This window comes from Octopus sinensis, linkage group LG6 (genome assembly GCF_006345805.1).
Source record: "Octopus sinensis linkage group LG6, ASM634580v1, whole genome shotgun sequence".
Taxonomy (NCBI): domain Eukaryota; kingdom Metazoa; phylum Mollusca; class Cephalopoda; order Octopoda; family Octopodidae; genus Octopus; species Octopus sinensis.
The window spans coordinates 23,188,901-23,208,900 of NC_043002.1; the positions used below are offsets into that span (position 1 = coordinate 23,188,901).

General features: G+C 37.3%; 1 protein-coding gene across 4 annotated transcripts in view; it reads left to right on the plus strand.

Annotated features, from left to right (window-relative positions):
- LOC115212881 (E3 ubiquitin-protein ligase RGLG5) overlaps window positions 1–20,000 on the plus strand; it is a 264,462-nt gene that overhangs the window by 2,872 nt on the left and 241,590 nt on the right. For 2 of the 4 annotated variants that reach the window (XM_029781675.2, XM_029781674.2), the window contains exon 2: window positions 17,053–17,251. The gene's annotated coding sequence lies outside the window, so the exon portion shown is untranslated. Of the gene's footprint in view, window positions 1–1,020; window positions 1,207–7,612; window positions 7,722–17,052; window positions 17,252–20,000 lie in introns of those variants that run through there. The other 2 variants (XM_036503716.1, XM_029781673.2) reach the window with 2 other exon arrangements.

Below are 20,000 nucleotides of genomic sequence, written 5' to 3' on the forward strand. Positions count from 1 at the left end.
ATATATATATTATATATATATATATATATATATATATATATATAGGCGCAGGAGTGGCTGTATGGTAAAAAACCTGCTTCCCAATCACATGGTCCCGGTTCAGTCCCACTGAGTGGCACCTTGGGCAAGTGTCTTCTACTATAGCCACGGGCTGACCAAAGCCTTGTGAGTGGATTTGGCAGACGGAAACTGAAAGAAGCCCGTCGTATATATATATATATAATATATATATATATATATATACACACAACCAGCTTCCATGCAGTTTCCGTCAACTAAATTCACTCACGAGACATTGGTCGAGTCGGTCGGGCTACAGCATAAAACACTTACCCAAGACGTCGAGCAGAGGGACCGAACCCGTGACCACGTGGCTGCTAAGCTAGCTTCATTACCACACTGCCACACTTAGTAATTTTAATTTCTTTGTTTTATTTTATATATTTTCTTGTAACAAATGTTATTCAGAAAACAAAGCATTTGTATTAGAAGAGTGTTTTATTCGACGAGAGTTCCGGAGACTGCATTTCCTGTTCTTTTGAAATGGAGATAATGCATGGAATGCAAAGCCAGTTATAATGATTACTTCGATCACATGGGGCATAAGAATTTTGACCGTTTGTTTTGTAGCTGCATATTGTGAAGAAGGAAAACAAATGTTTGAAGAATATTAAGAACATTTTGTTTTTCTCTTTTTTTTTTTTTTACTTTTTGGTCAGGAAGGAAGGCGGTGCTATGGCCTTTTGCAGGGCCTCCAAGACTGTTGGAAGGGAGAAAGAGAGGAAAGTATCCTCAAATCGGAAATCTGGCCCGAATACTTGCAACAGAGTAGACTCTGCTTAAGGCACCGAGAATGCCAGCTGGAGGTATTAAACTGGGCAACGGACCTATAAGTCGTCTTTGCAGGTCATGGCAGGATTTGGACTCATAATGCAAGAGCCGGAATACTGCAAGGCATCCGATCTGATGGATTGATACCTTTATATCGATCTCCAAAGGGATGAAAGGAAAGTAGCCTTCGGCGAAGTTTGAACACGGAGCTCAGAGAATCGGAACAAATTCCGCAAAACATTCTGCCTGAGGCTCTAACGACTCTGATAGTTTGCCGCCTTTGTTACATTAACGGTAACATAGTTCATGGCAGCTACAGTATGAATAGATACCGGCCCAATACAGATGAATTGGGCTGATACCTATCGAATGATGGTAAGCTCGGATATTCCCAAAATTCTCCAAACCATTCATGATTTGTATAAAATCTGAATATAATCCTTAAAAAATATGTAAATAATTTTAACCGCAAACAACGAACGAATGGTATTTGAAACTACATAACTTTTTGAAGACGTAGTTTTTTTTCTTAAAATAGGAATTTTAATAGCGATGTCAGCCTTCCAAAATAAACTGTCGCTATATTTAGTGTGCATTATTATTGACTCAGATGCTGGTAAAACATTTTAAGTAAACATTATTTGATACGAATACAGTCAAATTTAAATGTCAAACAAGAAACTGTATTTATTGCCTCCTTTGCTATTTGAAACCGCCTTCAGACTTTCTGAAAATATGATTGTTAAGTGAAGTATTTTAATTACCTATTCAACTCTCTGTACAGTGCTGTAACTATAATTCATCCTCTTCTCAGGACCCCAAAACAATTGCTTGGTACGTCTGTGCAACATACCGCGAAGGTTGCTAGAATAATACTGTGGAAGAGATTGTAGTCTCGTGTTTTCTATACGAGATGAGGAGTGTTTTTGTTATCATTTTCTTTATTTGCTTACCATCCACTCCTCAGCAACTTTTGCGTAGTCTCCAGGACGACGTGACAAAATACATTATATTAAGTGCAACATAGGCGCAGGAGTGGCTGTGTGGTAAGTAGCTTGCTTACCAACCACATGGTTCCGGGTTCAGTTCCACTGCGTGGCATCTTGGGCAAGTGTCTTCTACTATAGTCTCGGGCCGACCAAAGCCTTGTGAATGGATTTGGTAGACGGAAACCCAAAGAAGCCCGTCGTATATATGCATATATATATACATACACACAACACACACACACACACACACACACCACACATATATATATATATATATATATATTATATATATATATGTGTGTGTGTGTGTGTGTGGTGTGTGTGTGTGTGTGTATGATTGTGTGTCTGTGTTGTCCCCCTAGCATTGCTTGACAACGGTGCTGGTGTGTTTATGTCGCCGTCACTTAGCGGCTCGGCAAAAGAGACCGATAGAATAAGTACTGGGCTTAAAAGGAATAAGTCCCGGGGTCGATTTGCTCGACTAAAGGCGCTGCTCCAGCATGGCCGCAGTCAAATGACTGAAACAAGTAAAAGAGTAAAAGAGTAAGAGGAAAACAAACATCTCGAGTTTACGTATGTCATGTACCACAAAGCGTTGATCGTCATTGAAAATACTGCACAGTCCATTGTTAGCAAGGATCTCGAACAGTAAAGACTACCAGCTCCAGTACGAACGGCAGTTCGTACTGTGACATTAAAAAAAACTGTAACAGTACATTCACTAAAATAAATTACTCTCAGTTCCAGATAGATAACGCTTATGCCAGGCTCAAGAAGACTAATACTATCTGGCCTGGTAGAAAAAGTTTCCTTTGATGCTTTGAGCGAAACAAATGCAAATTTGCTCATCAACTGTACTTGATAAAAAATTCGTTCCCTTAACAGATTGTTATGACAGTGGTCTCATCTGGGACAGTTATAACTTTACATACATATGACACAACTGCTCATTCTCCTTTTAAGCCATCACTCAACCTTACACACAAATGACACTCCCGTGTGTAGCACAGACAGAAGTTCTAAAGCAGGTCAAACTGAAAGTATGAGTGTACAACGTCTCACAGACTTGTATTTGAGGCTCTAAATTGCACCTGAGATTACACAAAACAATAAGTGGAGTTACACTTTACTAGTTCAGGGAAACTCTGCCTGTCATTGAAAGGGTACAAGATGAGCTGAGAGGATGCCTCAAGAAACCAACAATTGTAGATTAGAAGGAAAACTTAATCTTTCTACCGACACGAGAGTAGCACTTAACAGAGCCGTCTCAGTCGCCAAGTTTGCTAAAGTTTTAATTTAGCTGGGAATAATTGTGAGTTTACCAGAGTATGGAGAATTGAAAATAAAATTTTAAAAAGTGAAACGATCTTCAAGATATCTTTGCTACTGAAAGTACTCTCACAGGATTATTCTGTGAGAGTAAACTTTCAGTAGCAAAGATATCTTGAAGATCGTTTCACTTTTTAAAATTTTATTTTCAATTCTCCATACTCTGGTAAACTCACAATTATTCCCAGCTAAATTAAAACTTTAGCAAACTTGGCGACTGAGACGGCTCTGTTAAGTGCTACTCTCGTGTCGGTAGAAAGATTAAGTTTTCCTTCTAATCTACAATTGTTGGTTTCTTGAGGCATCCTCTCAGCTCATCTTGTACCCTTTCAAATGACAGGCAGAGTTTCCCTGAAACTAGTAAAGTGTAACTCCACTTATGTTGTTTGTGTAATCTCAGGTGCAATTTAGAGCCTCAAATACAAGTCTGTGAGACGTTGTACACTCATACTTTCAGTTTGACCTGCTTTAGAACTTCTGTCTGTGCTACACACGGGAGTGTCATTTGTGTGTAAGGTTGAGTGATGGCTTAAAAGGAGAATGAGCAGTTGTGTCATATGTATGTAAAGTTATAACTGTCCCAGATGAGACCACTGTCATAACAATCTGTTAAGGGAACGAATTTTTTATCAAGTACAGTTGATGAGCAAATTTGCATTTGTTTCGCTCAAAGCATCAAAGGAAACTTTTTCTACCAGGCCAGATAGTATTAGTCTTCTTGAGCCTGGCATAAGCGTTATCTATCTGGAACTGAGAGTAATTTATTTTAGTGAATGTACTGTTACAGTTTTTTTTAATGTCACAGTACGAACTGCCGTTCGTACTGGAGCTGGTAGTCTTTACTGTTCGAGATCCTTGCTAACAATGGACTGTGCAGTATTTTCAATGACGATCAACGCTTTGTGGTACATGACATACGTAAACTCGAGAGTTTGTTTTCCTCTTACTCTTTTACTCTTTTACTTGTTTCAGTCATTTGACTGCGGCCATGTGGAGCAGCGCCTTTAGTCGAGCAAATCGACCCCGGGACTTATTCCTTTTAAGCCCAGTACTTATTCTATCGGTCTCTTTTGCCGAGCCGCTAAGTGACGGCGACATAAACACACCAGCACCGGTTGTCAAGCAATGCTAGGGGGACAAACACAGACACACAATCATACACACACACACACCACACACACACACACACACAACACACACACACATATATATATATATTATTATATATTATAATATATATATATATATTAGTTATCGCCATACTAATATGGCATCTTATTAAAAATAAGAAAAAAGCTGACCGCTTATTAGCTCCATGAGGCCATCGCCTTAAGTTAGCTATTGATACACAAACTGTATCCATATAACCTTTGAACAAGGGAGGTCAGTCGCTCCACACTACTTGGCCGGCAGCTACAGACGCGTTTCGGGGTATTGCCCCTTTTCAATGCAGCGTAGCCAAACCAGTAGGTGTCGCTTCCGACAATCTCTGTTCAAAGGTTATAGAGAGACTTAGTATTTTAATATTTCTATTATTGAAAACAAGTGGATGTATTCCACCGAAGCTAGGTAAATAAAACCTTTGAACAGAGATTGTCGGAAGGGACACCACTGGTTTGGCTACGCTGCATTGAAAAGGGGCAATACCCCGAAACGCGTCTGTAGCTGCGGCCAAGTAGTGTGGAGCGACTGACCTCCCTTGTTCAAAGGTTATATGGATACAGTTTGTGTATCAAATAGCTAACTTAAGGCGATGGCCTCATGGAGCTAATAAGCGGTCAGCTTTTTTCTTATTTTTATAAGAATGCCATATTAGTATGGCGATAACTAATATTTTCTGGGAACGCTGCCGTTGTTCTCTTTTAGAGAGAGACTTAGTAATTTTAATATTTCTATTATTGAAAACAAGTGGATGTATTCCACCGAAGCTAGGTAAATAAAACCTTTGAACAGAGATTGTCGGAAGCGACACCTACTGGTTTGGCTACGCTGCATTGAAAAGGGGCAATACCCCGAAACGCGTCTGTAGCTGCCGGCCAAGTAGTGTGGAGCGACTGACCTCCCTTGTTCAAAGGTTATATGGATACAGTTTGTGTATCAAATAGCTAACTTAAGGCGATGGCCTCATGGAGCTAATAAGGTCAGCTTTTTTTTATTTTATAAGAATGCCATATTAGTATGGCGATAACTAATATTTTCTGGGAACGCTGCCGTTGTTCTCTTTTAGAGAGACTTAGTAATTTTAATATTTCTATTATTGAAAACAAGTGGATGTATTCCACCGAAGCTAGGTAAATAAAACCTTTGAACAGAGATTGTCGGAAGCGACACCTACTGGTTTGGCTACGCTGCATTGAAAAGGGGCAATACCCCGAAACGCGTCTGTAGCTGCCGGCCAAGTAGTGTGGAGCGACTGACTCCCTTGTTCAAAGGTTATATGGATACAGTTTGTGTATCAAATAGCTAACTTAAGGCGATGGCCTCATGGAGCTAATAAGCGGTCAGCTTTTCTATTTTTATAAGAATGCCATATTAGTATGGCGATAACTAATATTTTCTGGGAACGCTGCCGTGTTCTCTTTTAGAGAGACTTAGTAATTTTAATATTTCTATTATTGAAAACAAGTGGATGTATTCCACCGAAGCTAGGTAATATAAAACCTTTGAACAGAGATTGTCGGAAGCGACACCTACTGGTTGGCTACGCTGCATTGAAAAGGGGCAATACCCCGAAACGCGTCTGTAGCTGCCGGCCAAGTAGTGTGGAGCGACTGACCTCCCTTGTTCAAAGGTTATATGGATACAGTTGTGTATCAAATAGCTAACTTAAGGCGATGGCCTCATGGAGCTAATAAGCGGTCAGCTTTTTTCTTATTTTTATAAGAATGCCATATTAGTATGGCGATAACTAATATTTTCTGGGAACGCTGCCGTTGTTCTCTTTTAGAGAGACTTAGTAATTTTAATATTCTATTATTGAAAACAAGTGGATGTATTCCACCGAAGCTAGGTAAATAAAACCTTTGAACAGAGATTGTCGGAAGCGACACCTACTGGTTTGGCTACGCTGCATTGAAAAGGGGCAATACCCCGAAACGCGTCTGTAGCTGCCGGCCAAGTAGTGTGGAGCGACTGACCTCCCTTGTTCAAAGGTTATATGGATACAGTTTGTGTATCAAATAGCTAACTTAGGCGATGGCCTCATGGAGCTAATAAGCGGTCAGCTTTTTTCTTATTTTTATAAGAATGCCATATTAGTATGGCGATAACTAATATTTTCTGGGAACGCTGCCGTTGTTCTCTTTTGAGAGACTTAGTAATTTTAATATTTCTATTATTGAAAACAAGTGGATGTATTCCACCGAAGCTAGGTAAATAAAACCTTTGAACAGAGATTTCGGAAGCGACACCTACTGGTTTGGCTACGCTGCATTGAAAAGGGGCAATACCCCGAAACGCGTCTGTAGCTGCCGGCCAAGTAGTGTGGAGCGACTGACCTCCCTTGTTCAAAGGTTATATGGATAAGTTTGTGTATCAAATAGCTAACTAAGGCGATGGCCTCATGGAGCTAATAAGCGGTCAGCTTTTTTCTTATTTTTATAAGAATGCCATATTAGTATGGCGAGATAACTAATTTTTCTGGGAACGCTGCCGTTGTTCTCTTTTAGAGAGACTTAGTAATTTTAAATTTTCTATTATTGAAAACAAGTGGATGTATTCCACCGAAGCTAGGTAAATAAAACCTTTGAACAGAGATTGTCGGAAGCGACACCTACTGGTTTGGCTACGCTGCATTGAAAAGGGGCAATACCCCGAAACGCGTCTGTAGCTGCCGGCCAAGTAGTGTGGAGCGACTGACCTCCCTTGTTCAAAGGTTATATGGATACAGTTTGTGTATCAAATAGCTAACTTAAGGCGATGGCCTCATGGAGCTAATAAGCGGTCAGCTTTTTTCTTATTTTTATAAGAATGCCATATTAGTATGGCGATAACTAATATTTTCTGGGAACGCTGCCGTTGTTCTCTTTTAGAGAGACTTAGTAATTTTAATATTTCTATTATATATATATATATATATCTATATATATATGTTGTGTGTGTGTGTGTGTGTGTGTTGTGTTGTTGTGTATGTATATATATATGCATATATACGACGGGCTTCTTTGGGTTTCCGTCTACCAAATCCATTCACAGGCTTTGGTCGGCCCGAGACTATAGTAGAAGACACTGCCCAAGATGCCACGCAGTGGAACTGAACCCGGAACCATGTGGTTGGTAAGCAAGCTACTTCCCACACAGCCACTCCTGCGCCTATGTTGCACTTAATATATGTATTTTGTCACGTCGTCCTGGAGACTACGCAAAAGTTGCTGAGGAGTGGATGGTAAGCAAATAAAGAAAATGATAACAAAAACACTCCTCATCTCGTATAGAAAACACGAGACTACAATCTCTTCCAAGTATTATTCTAGCAACCTTCGCGGTATGTTGCACAGACGTACCAAGCAATTGTTTTGGGGTCCTGAGAAGAGGATGAATTATAGTTACAGCACTGTACAGAGAGTTGAATAGGTAATTAAAATACTTCACTTAACAATCATATTTTCAGAAAGTCTGAAGGCGGTTTCAAATAGCAAAGGAGGCAATAAAACAGTTTCTTGTTTGACATTTAATTTGACTGTATTCGTATCAATAATGTTTACTTAAAATGTTTTACCAGCATCTGAGTCAATAATAATGCACACTAAATATAGCGACAGTTTATTTTGGAAGGCTGACATCGCTATTAAAATTCCTATTTTAAGAAAAAAAACTACGTCTTCAAAAAGTTATGTAGTTTCAAATACCATTCGTTCGTTGTTTGCGGTTAAAATTATTTACATATTTTTTAAGGATTATATTCAGATTTTATACTTTATGCTGATAAAAGTAGAATACCTGAGTGCAGATAGTTATAAAATCTAAAATATATCCAAATTTTATATGAGCACAAACTTGTATACATGCACCTTAACTTACATACATAGTGACATATACTTATAGTGACATACAGAGTAAACAGTCGACGATCTACTCTGGTGTTGTTTGTTCGTTCGAAGTCCTAACTCTCCATAAATTTTATATTTTTAAAATTTCTGGATGCTGCTGTCTTATGAAGTTTTCCCGTCTTGTCGTTGAAAGCTCTAAACAAGTATTAATAAACGGCCGACAAATGAGAAGGAATTAGACTTCCTTTAGTATTTTGTCCTGTACTTATCTCTGTGTGTTTACGTATTTTTCACTCTTTCGTGATATCCTGTATTTAATGTGTATCTTTTTTTGTATTTATTTAGTATTTATCTCTCGTGTGTTTACATAATCTCTCGCTGATGATGCCCTGTAATTAATGTGTATTTTTAATTATTTTTAATTGAACGCCACGCAGACTTTGTCAACAGTAAGATTTTCACTGAAGATTTAGGTATGAGATGTGTGTCTGCCAAGTTTGTGCCGAAACTACTTTCAGCTAACCAAAAAGACACTCAGATTTCAGTTACACAAGATCTCTTTGATTCTGTTGAGAACGATGAAAACATTTTGAAAACTTTGAGTAAACCTCTGAGCAGATATTACCAAGCTTTTAGCAAATTTTGATGCAGATTCTCTGCTCAGCTTTCTCTGCCATGGTCAATGTGACGATCACACGCTACACACTTTTCTTCCAAGCACTGCTGTAAACAGCAGCAGTAAGCTAGAACGTTACAACTTGGTGCGTATGCACAGTAGAGTTTAAGGTCAATGTGCGATGTGTGTGTATAAGACAAGCTTCTTTCAGTTTTTGTCTAACAAATCCACTCACAAGTCTTTGGCCAACACGAGGCTATAGTAGAAAACACTTGTTCAAGGTGTCACGTAGTGTGACTGAACCCGGAACCATGTGACTCTGAAGCAAACATCTCACCACACAGCCACGCTTGCACCTTTAATATGGATGATAGCTTTTAAAAAAAAATTGCTAACTGCCTTAGGTGCCTTCGTAGACGCGAACAGGCATAAATTCTATGGCTTAAAATATTTTTTTAAATCACGGCTTCAGCTGGTTCAGCTCCTATCAAGTGTTAACAATACAAACAACTCCAGCTGCCGCAAAACCTAAGTATGTTTACATTCCGTTACGTCAATCCAGCGGTTTCGAACCCGGATCTTATGTTCTAGTTTGTGTATGTATGTGTGTGATGGTGGTTGTTAGATGTGCACGCATGTGTGTGCGTGTGCTTGGTTGTGTTGATATGTATTATCTTTGTGTTGAAGTGTCTATGTGTGTGTATGTATGTATGAATGTGTGTATTTGTATATGAGATCCTGTGTATATGTGGGTGAATATGTGGGCTTATGTATTAGTAAACATGCTTGTATGTGTGTATATAACTCTTTATGTATGCGCATGACTACGATTCTATGAGACTGCATGTGTGCGTGTATGTGTGCGTGTTTGAGTTTGTATATGTGCGCGTGTGCGAGCGTATAACTAGTGCATGTTGGTCATATGTGTATAAGCGTGTCTGTGACTGTTTACGTATACGTGATCTGATCAATAAGTATCCGGACTGTTGTAATAGTAACGGAACTAAAGCACGCAGAGCAAAACCGCTTTGCAAAGATTGACCTTAAACTCTACTGTGCATGCGCACCAAGTTTTAACGTTCTAGCTTACTGCTGCTGTTTACAGCAGTGCTTGGAAGAAAAGTGTGTAGCGTGTGATCGTCATATTGACCTTGACAGAGAAAGTTGAGCTGAGAATCTGCATCAAAATTTTCTAAAAGCGATATCTGCTCAGAGACCTACTCAAAGTTTTCAAAATGTTTTCATCGTTCTCAACATATTCAAAGAGATCTTGTGTAACTGAAATCCGAGTGTCTTTTTGATAGCTGAAAGCAGTTTTGGCACAAACTTGGCAGACACGCGTCTCATACCCAAATCTTCAGTGACAATGGACTGAACTGAACCGGATGGTAATTCTACGATTTCTCTTCACAGCTACACGCACATCTGCGATGTTTTTCCAATTCTGCTGGCTGCATGTCTACCAGAATATTCTTCAATATCGATATTTTGCGGCCATCTTGGAAACATCTGAACCACTTGTACACATCTGTGCGGCTCATACACTCCTCTCCATACATTTTCTGCAACTTTGCTTTGGCCTCTGGGCAGGTATTGCCATGAAAACTTTCTCTGTCACGGTCAATGCGACGATCACACACTACACACCTTCCTTCCAAGTACTGCCTTAAACAGCGAAAGTGAACTAGAACATAAAAACTTAGTGCACATGCACAGCAAAGTTCAAGGCCAAACGACTTCACTCTGCGTACTTTGGCTTCGTTACTATTGCAACAGTCCGGATACTTATTGATCAGACCTCGTATACATGCTTGTCTGTGTAATCGTGTACGGACGAAGCAGGGACTTGATTTACCATTCAGTTCCTTCCAGAACATCATATAATAGAACAGTAACAGTAAATAACTTCCGCTTAGTTTAAAACTCATTGTCCGAATATTACTAACAAGTAAAATTATGTCCAACAACTGTTGTACGAAGAACCGATCTGGTTTCCAATCGAATCCATCACGATGATCACTCCATCACTCTCCTTTGGTCTACAAGTGCAGATAGTTTTCCTTTGGCGGCTGTAGCAAGAGATTGCAGGGTGGCTGGAGGCAGGAACTTTCCTCTTAACCAGGCCCTCGTCAACTTTGAATTTCACTGGAATAGGAGGTTATGGTGAAGGAAGAGGTGCTACCCCCAGAAAATACCCTGAAAATGAGTGATAGTGATGTATATAGTCCGAGTGACTGAACCTTTTATCAGCATTCATCTCAGAGAAAACTTTTGTCGCTAATATTCAGAGAAATTATGACTCTGTCGGTTTCGTCGATTGGCCTTAGGAGGCTGACCTCTTATTGGGACGCTTCAGTTTATTACACTTATGTACTTTGGTTTTCGCATGTAATTGTTTTGTTAATAATCAACCCAATATAAACCCCTACACTTTCTGTAATTCGTTCATGTAATGTCCCCGCTTCCACCACCATTGCGGCAAATAAAAAGTCATGGCCATTACCAGCAGCACTAGCATAATGGTTTTGGTGGCGAGATAGCAGAAACGTTAGCACGCCGGGCGAAATGCTTAGCGGTATTTCGTCTGCCGCTACGTTCTGAGTTCAAATTCCGCCGAGGTCAACTTTGCCTTTCATCCTTTCGAGGTCGATAAAATAAGTACCAGTTACGCACTGGGGTCGATATAATCGACTTAATCAGTTTGTCTGTCCTTGTTTGTCCTCTCTGTGTTTAGCCCCTTGTGGGTAGTAAAGAAATGGATATTGAATGCTATTTTAGTTATCCGAATGTTGTTAGAGGTTTGTAAAAACTGTCCTCAAATCTCAAGAACCTTTCTTAATATCCTTGCTGAATTTGTCTCTCTCTCTCTCTCTCTCTCTCTCTCTTTCTCTCTCTCTCTTTCTCTCTCTCTCTTTCTCTCTCTCTCTCTCTCTCTCTTTCACTTAATTAATTAAGTGAAATGTTTTGTAAATATTTTCATAGTCTTTGAATAGGTAAATATTTTCATAGTTTTCAGACAATCTGTCTGTCTCTCTATTCCTTTGTGAATACCTGGACTCAGGCCACAAAGGAATAGACAGACAGACTATCTGAAAACTATGGAAATATTTACCTATTCAAAGACTATGAAAATATTTACAAAACATTTCACTTAATTCTTTTCTCCATTTTAATTGTATTTTTCTTATTTTACTCTTAGTTGAAAAAAAAAGACGGAAACCAGTACTAAAATGTACTTCACGCTAAAATTATTTTAGCATTTTCTACCTTGTCTTATTTTCATTATACATATCAACTCGCGTGTTACTTTTCTACCATATATATATATATATATATATATATATATATATATCAAGTTAGAGGAGTTTAATACCTCTAAGGGATAATTAAATTCAGAGTTGCTCCTGGCTATTACCTGGGTAGGCGCAGTCTTTTGTAAGATTGTACGGTAGCAAGCGTTTCGGTTAGTAAACCAGAGTTTAGGTTATATAAGAGAAGAAAATGGATATAATGACAATAGGAAACTCATGGTTTACGGTGGCATGCCTTTAATTAAATAGGTAACAAAGAAGTAAGAAGCAACTGCTTCTTACGTTTTTTATTACCTATTTAATTAAAGACATGCCAGCGTAAACCACGAGTTTCTCATTGTTATTATATCCATTTTCTTCCCATATATATATATATGTATGTATGTATGTATGTATGTATGTATGTATGTATGTATGTATGTATGTATGTATGTATGTATGTATGTATGTATGTATGTATGTATGTATGTATTAGAGTGCCCAGAGAAACAAATTTGAGAAATGTTGAACTCTCATCCCATCAATTTGTGACGCTTGACATATAAACACTTTACTTGAAATTTGAAGAAAGTTTCATAGTATTTAGAGTTGCCACTTAGCGATTCAATATTTTGCTTCAGTATGAAGTAAAGTTTAATCTAATAAATAGCTTGTAATGGAGCTGTAGTAAAAGTATTCCATTTATCAATAAATGAAATAGTGCAGAGACCAAATCATCTGAAAAATTCGACAGATATACTCACGTACATACATATTCCATATGTCGGCTTGTGTGAGGCTATGCTTTACTCCGCGCCGTAAGCCGTATTTCCTAATCAGTATTGTTATAGCTTTCGTCGTGTGTAGATGTGTCATCGCTGCACTGCCGTAGTGTTTTAATTAAACATGTCTATTTTGATGAAAAGAAGTGAAAAACGGATTTGATTTATTGGATATATGATTGAAAAGATTCGTATTATAAAAATTCCCATCAATTGGAGATGTATTAAGACTCCTTTTTTATCATAAGAAAACAGTGAAAGGAGCATCAGATATTGTGTATTCAGAAATAAATGAAAACTGGGACAACGCTGAGATACCAATGAAAGACAAGCAACAATATAGATCACTTCAAAAAGCAAAGTGAAGGAGAAATCAGAATCAAATTGCAAATGAAAGCAAATTTAAGGATTGCTTGGATGACTTATTTGGCATTGCTCATGCTGATGTAGTGAAAATGGTGTCAAACGAAGAAGCTGGTTTATTTCTAAATGTTCGGAGAGAAAAAGGAAGGAAGGTTATATGAGTGTTATTGACAGGAATTATGTTGCAGAGCAACAAAGGAAACGCAAACGGATAGAAGAAGAGAAGGGAAACGAAGCAGAGATTCTTTGCAAGAAAAAGCAGTCAGTTGTTACTTTGGAGAGTAGCTGTGATAACAGCAGTGGTGAGTCAAATGACGAGCCACAAACCTGGATCATCCAAAATTCCTCTCAGTAAAAAATCAAAAACTCATGAACAAATAGTACCAGCTGATCTGGCAGTGGCTTTGGATAGAGCTAAAATAAGCGATCGCAGTGCAATGTTACTAGCATCTGCTACTGTTTCAGCCTGTGGAAAAGGATTTCCAAATGCATGCGTACATAACAAGTAATCTCTACAGATATATATATATATATATTATATATATATATATATATATATATATATATATATATATATATATATATACATATATATATATATATATACATATATATATATATATATATGTATATATATATATATATGTATATATATATAATATATATATATATATATATATATATATATATATATATACATACATACATACATACATACATACATACATACATACATACATACATACATACATACATACATACATACATACATACATACATACATACATATGTATGTATATGTATAGGTATATAGGTGTATATATATTACCATAATATATCGGTCTTGTGACACTACCAAAATATTGTTCAATCATATTGAAAATTCACTAAGAACGTTTTTATACCTAACCTCATAATCTGCAGTGGTGAAATCTAAAACATAAAGAAATGCAAAAATCACCCTTATAAAATGGGCTACCCTAATATATACATATATATATATATATTATATATATATATATATATATATACGTATACATATATGCACACACATATGCACATATACACATATATGTATACATACATATATAGATAGATATATATACACACGTATATACACACACATTATATATAGATAGATACATACATATAAGAGGGATAATAATTTTTCTGAATCTTCAGATTTTTTCAATATGCTAGGCCACTGGTTTTAAATTGATATTAATCAAATTAATATTCAATTTTTCACCCATATTATTTAAATTTAGATAGACAGACAGACAGACAGACAGACAGACAGACTGATAGACAGACGGATAGATAGATAGATAGATAGATAGATAGATAGATAGATAGATATCGATTTCTCACTTAGATATCGATTTCTCCCTAAGGATTTTTGAAGTAACACTTGATAGTGGATCTGGGATTCAACTGCATCACATCAGTGTTTAAATGCAGAATTTTCTCATACGATTTATTTCCTGACGGCGACAACCGAGAACCTTTTATTCTACCCGCGAGGTTGATTCGGAGGAGGAGGAGGAGGAGGAGGAGGAGGATGTTGTTTTTGTTGTTTCCTTTATTCCTTTTCAGTAAATACACACAAAAGACTACCCACTTCTCAGCTGCATCAGAAGATAAAGTCAAGTGCAGTTGTAATTATTGTCGTTGTTTTTGTTGTTATTGTTTAACCTGATGCCCTGCACTAATTGGGAAGACCTATAACGAAAATGCTTCCCGCTGTGACGTTCCAGTTTTTTATTCAGACAAGGATGCAGGAAGGACATAAAAATATGGACGAGTATGAGAACCAAGGAGGTATGTGAACATTGAAGTTACTTAAGAAGATGACTTCGGAGAGAAGTAAGATGTGATGGATATTTTTGAAGCAGGAGAAAGATATTTTCAAAGCAGGAGGAGATATAACCAAAGACTTATTGGTGGTCGAAGAAATTCGGAGAGCGGTAGAAGACGCAGATGTAAATGAAAGTGTGGGTGAAAGAGGCTTTGAGCCAGAGTAACTAGCAGCCTTTGTTGTTGATGTCCAAACGAGAAAGGCGAGTGACCAGGAATCTACGTATGCACAGACAAAACATTAGAGTGTGGAGGCTGAGGAAACAGGCGGCGAGCTAGCAGAAACGTTAGCACGCCGGGCGAAATGCCTAGCGGTATTTCGTCTGCCGTTATGTTCTGAGTTCAAATTCCGCCAAGGTCGACTTTGCCTTTCATCCTTTCGGGGTCGATAAATTAAGTACCAGCTACGCACTGGGGTCGATATAATCGACTTAATCCATATGTCTGTTCTTATTTGTCCCCTCTATGCGTAGCCCCTTGTAAAGAAATAAGAATCGTTAGCACGCAGGACAAAATGCTTAACGGTATTTTATCCATTGCTACGTTCTGAGTTCAAATTCCACCAATAAATTAAGTACCAGCGAATCACGGGGTTCGATGTAATCGACTAGTCCCCTCTTCTCAAATTTCTGGCCTTGTGCTTATAATAGAAAGGATTGTTATGTCCTTGATAAATGATAGACACCACATAGTCTGATGTAACTCCGTCACGTGACCCATATATGCCCTTAGCAGAATTCGCTCTGCTGTAAGCATTCGGATGAATTCCCCGGTCGTAGGGTTTCCATACTGTCTCAACTCACTTTCGCCCATCGCTCTTCACCAAGGGTTAGAGCTAAGCCCACTGGCCAAATACTTTTTCTCTAGCATCTGCAAATTCCTACCTGATCTAAACCAACTACATCACGCATTACAAACATACAAACTACACACCCTATTCTTCTCTGAGAAGCAAATCACTCAAACCCTATCGATAGTACATCATGGCTATTCAAAGCAAACTGTTTACTCAGCCTCCACACTTTAATGTTTATCTGTGCATATGTAGATTCCTAGTCACTCGCCTTTCTCGTTTGGGCATCAACAACAAAGGCTGCCAGTTACTCTGGCTCAAAGCCTCTTTCACTCACTCCTTCATTTACATCTGCTTCTTCTACCGCTCTCCGAATTTCTTCGACCACTAATAAATCTTTGGTTATAGCTTCTCCTGCTTCGAAAATATCCATCTCATCTTACTTCTCTCCGAAGTCTCTTCTTAAGCAATTTTAACGTTAACAAACCTCCTTGGTTCTCACACTCATCCATATTGGTATTGTCGGTGCAGCAACCGGAAAATTTGCAATCCTCAACATATTTCATCCCTAACACTCTTATCTGACCAACACACAGACCTCGCTCTAATCTTGAAACCCATTTTCTATCACACCGTACAGTATACGTATCTACGTTTACGGGTGGGGTCGTCCAAACACTACCTTAGTGTTACTACTTTGCACACATACACATATTACACCCCCCCCCCCGCTGTCGGAGACATAACAAGTCAATAGCATAAGTCAATTGATTTGTCAAAGCTCTGTCAGTTTTATACTGAATATTCCTGATACTCCTGACTGATCAGTAACAGTTACGGGTGATGTGACAATGTTGGACTTCTGAAATTTTCACCCTGAACATGTCTTTTCTGCATGTATCAATTTACAAAGTTTAAGCGGGTTCCTAAATTACATTACACTTGAATGATCTGCAAAAGATATAGGTACCGCTGCTTCATCTAGATGTAAGAAATAAAAACAAATCATGACAGGTTGCGATCTGTGATAAGTTTGGCTGCTATTTCTGGTAGAGATAGTGACTAATTGAGGCTCACATACTGAATCAATATACCACCAGTCAGTTAATTGAGTTCCATTAAGGCGTATGCATTTGTGTTATAAATAAGAGAAATTATTAATATATAATATAAATAACTGGTGTTTAATTGACAATTTTTATTCTCTGTTGCAGGTTGCTACTCGAGTAGCGGATGTATACGTTGTAACTGTTTGCTTTGAGGATATTTGAAAACGGAGCATTTTCCACTCTTTATAGGAGTAATACATAATTAAGAAAGAAAAGAGAGTCAGGCAAACAACATACAACGCTGGGATTTATTTACAAGGAAGACAGAATAGAAAATAACTAAAGGATTAATGTTAGAAATCAAGTGAGTCCTTTTAATTTATACACACCCATAAAATATAAATGAAACGTAGTACAGTCGCGTGTGTACTGTGTGTGTGTATGTGTGTGTGCGTGCGTGTGTTTGTATGTGTGTAGTTCTCATAATATCCAATACTCCGAGTTTCATGTTTCCGTTCTTTAAGCTACTAATCCAAACCTATTTTCTCAGGAATTATTTGTTATTTCAATGTATTTGAAAATACTATACAAAACTGATAAATGTTGCTAGTAGTGTATCTTACTTTTCAGTAAATATATATGCGTATATATATATACAAATATGTATGTATATAGATACGTGTGAATGTGTGTGTGCGTGCGTGTATGTGTGTGTTTGTGTGTGTGTGTGTGTGTGTGTGTGCGTGTGTGTGTGCGTGTAGACATGTATATGTAGGACAGTTTTTTCTATTAGACACTCTATATTAAAAATACAACTTTCTTATTCCATATTAACCAAGAATTCTTTTTTCATATCTTCCGATGAGTTCCTTGTAATTTGTTTAAAACAATAAACTTCCTAAATCAGTCATCAAGTAGATGATTATGCCATCATAAGTTCTACACTTGCGTAATCTTACCTTCAGTACGAAATGATGTTGGAAGGTTATGCGGCTTCTGTTGTAAGTAGAGCCAATGACACAGATACGAAAATCACCACCGAATTTTGCAATTCTACCTTAAATTGTGTTTTTACTTGCGACTTATGTATGTTGCGTGTTTGCTTATTCAAGTATTTTGCTGCATTGTATTGCTGCTATCGTTAATCGGTTATTTGGATCTTTTCAGTTTGAACGGCAGTTTTTTATAGCGGTGTCATATGAAATTGTCACCCATAATTATGACCCTAGAATCGATCTATTGCATTTCAATCCTTTTTAGGGTTAGGATTAGTTAGGGTTAGTTAGGGTTAGGGTTAGGATTAGGGGTGGGGAAAAGGTATCTTTTTTTCTTCACAAATGTAAATAAACCCAATCTGTTTCTTAAACGAGGGACATATTCATACGGCATAGAATGCTTTTTAACTCAATAGACGTCACTGATTGGTTGAAATAGCAGAAATTGAAGGAAAAAAAATAACAAATATCTTACAAAATATAGAATTTTCTCAATAAAGCCAAGAGAAAAAGATGTTTTATAAACACATTCTACCAGTATATGAAGTTTAAAATTTTTTAGTTACCTAGAAATTATGTTAAAAACTGTCGTTTAAACCGAAAATATCCGGTTATTTTTCTAGGGAACTCTCTCCAGATACGTTGTCCACTAATGTTTTCCTGCATAGTTTTGTTTTTATTGTGTGGTACAATGTATAGTAATTGTTTTGTGCTGTAAGTATATGGTGTACCGGAAAATGATTGACTTATTTGTATAATAGATGGTGTCGTAAAGTTTATGACTTTCACGTTTGTGATCGAATTTATAAAACACATTGTCAATAGGTTCAAATACCTGTGGTTTGTTGTTAATAAGGTTTATTATTTTATTGTCTTTGTACCATGTTATTGTTGTTAGTTAATGTGTTTAGCATTCTGTTTCATGATTTTTTTTTTGTGTTCGCCAATTCCATAGTCAGAAATGTACATTACTGACATAAAACACTTTATGTAGAGTCTCTATATTTTAATTGTTGTAGCACCTGCATTTCCTGTATGGGTCTATGCATATATAAGCGTCTCCCTATCCATCTATCTATCTATCTATCTATTTATCTGTCTATTTATTGGAATGGCCATTGTTGATTTCTATTTATTTTATTTTGCGAACTTCTTTATCTCGTAGTTGGTTTTGGAAGGAGAATCTAAAAGTTCTTCATATTATCATGCTGCATTTATGTTGGCATTCGTTGTTACCATGTAATTACATTCGTGCTTTTATAAACGGACGTGATTGAAAGCAGATGTGTGTAAAAGGATGTATCTGTCATTTTGCATCTGGATGCTTACTTCTAGAAATGTAGTTATTTTATTGTTAGCAATTTTATTTGTACTGTCCTGAATATTAAACGGAACTGTTGTATAAGTTTTCCTTTAAATTCGTTACTTTTTTGCTTTGTTTATTACGACGCGTGGATCTTTTCGGTTTGAACGGCAGTTTTTCTAGCGGTGTCATTTGAAACTGTCACCCATAATTATGACCCTAGAATCGATCTATTGCATTTCAATCTCTTTTAGGGTTAGGGTTAGGGGTGGGGGAAGGGTATCTTTTTTCCTTAACAAATGTAAATAAACCCAATCTGTTTCTTAAACGAGGGACATATTCATACGGCACAGAATGTTTTCACCTCAAATAGACGTCACTGATTGGTTGAAATTGCAGAAATTGAAGAAAAAAAAAACAACAAATATCTTACTATAGAATTTTCTCAATAAAGCCAAGAGAAAAAGATGTTTTATAAACACATTCTACCAGTATACGAAGTTTAAAATTTTTTAGTTACTTAGAAATTATGTTAAAAACTGCCTTTCAAACCGAAAAGATCCTAAAGTGGTTCCAAGTGGTGAAATGCACCAAGGAGTGTAGACGCTGTACGCGTCGTAATAAACAAAGCAAAAAAGTAACGAATTTAAAGGAAAACTTAAACAACAGTTCCGTTTAATATTCAGGACAGTACAAATAAAATTGCTAACAATAAAATAACTACATTTCTAGAAGCATCCAGATGCAAAATAACAGATACATCCTTTTACACACATCTGCTTACAATCATGTCCGTTTATAAAAGGAATAGATCG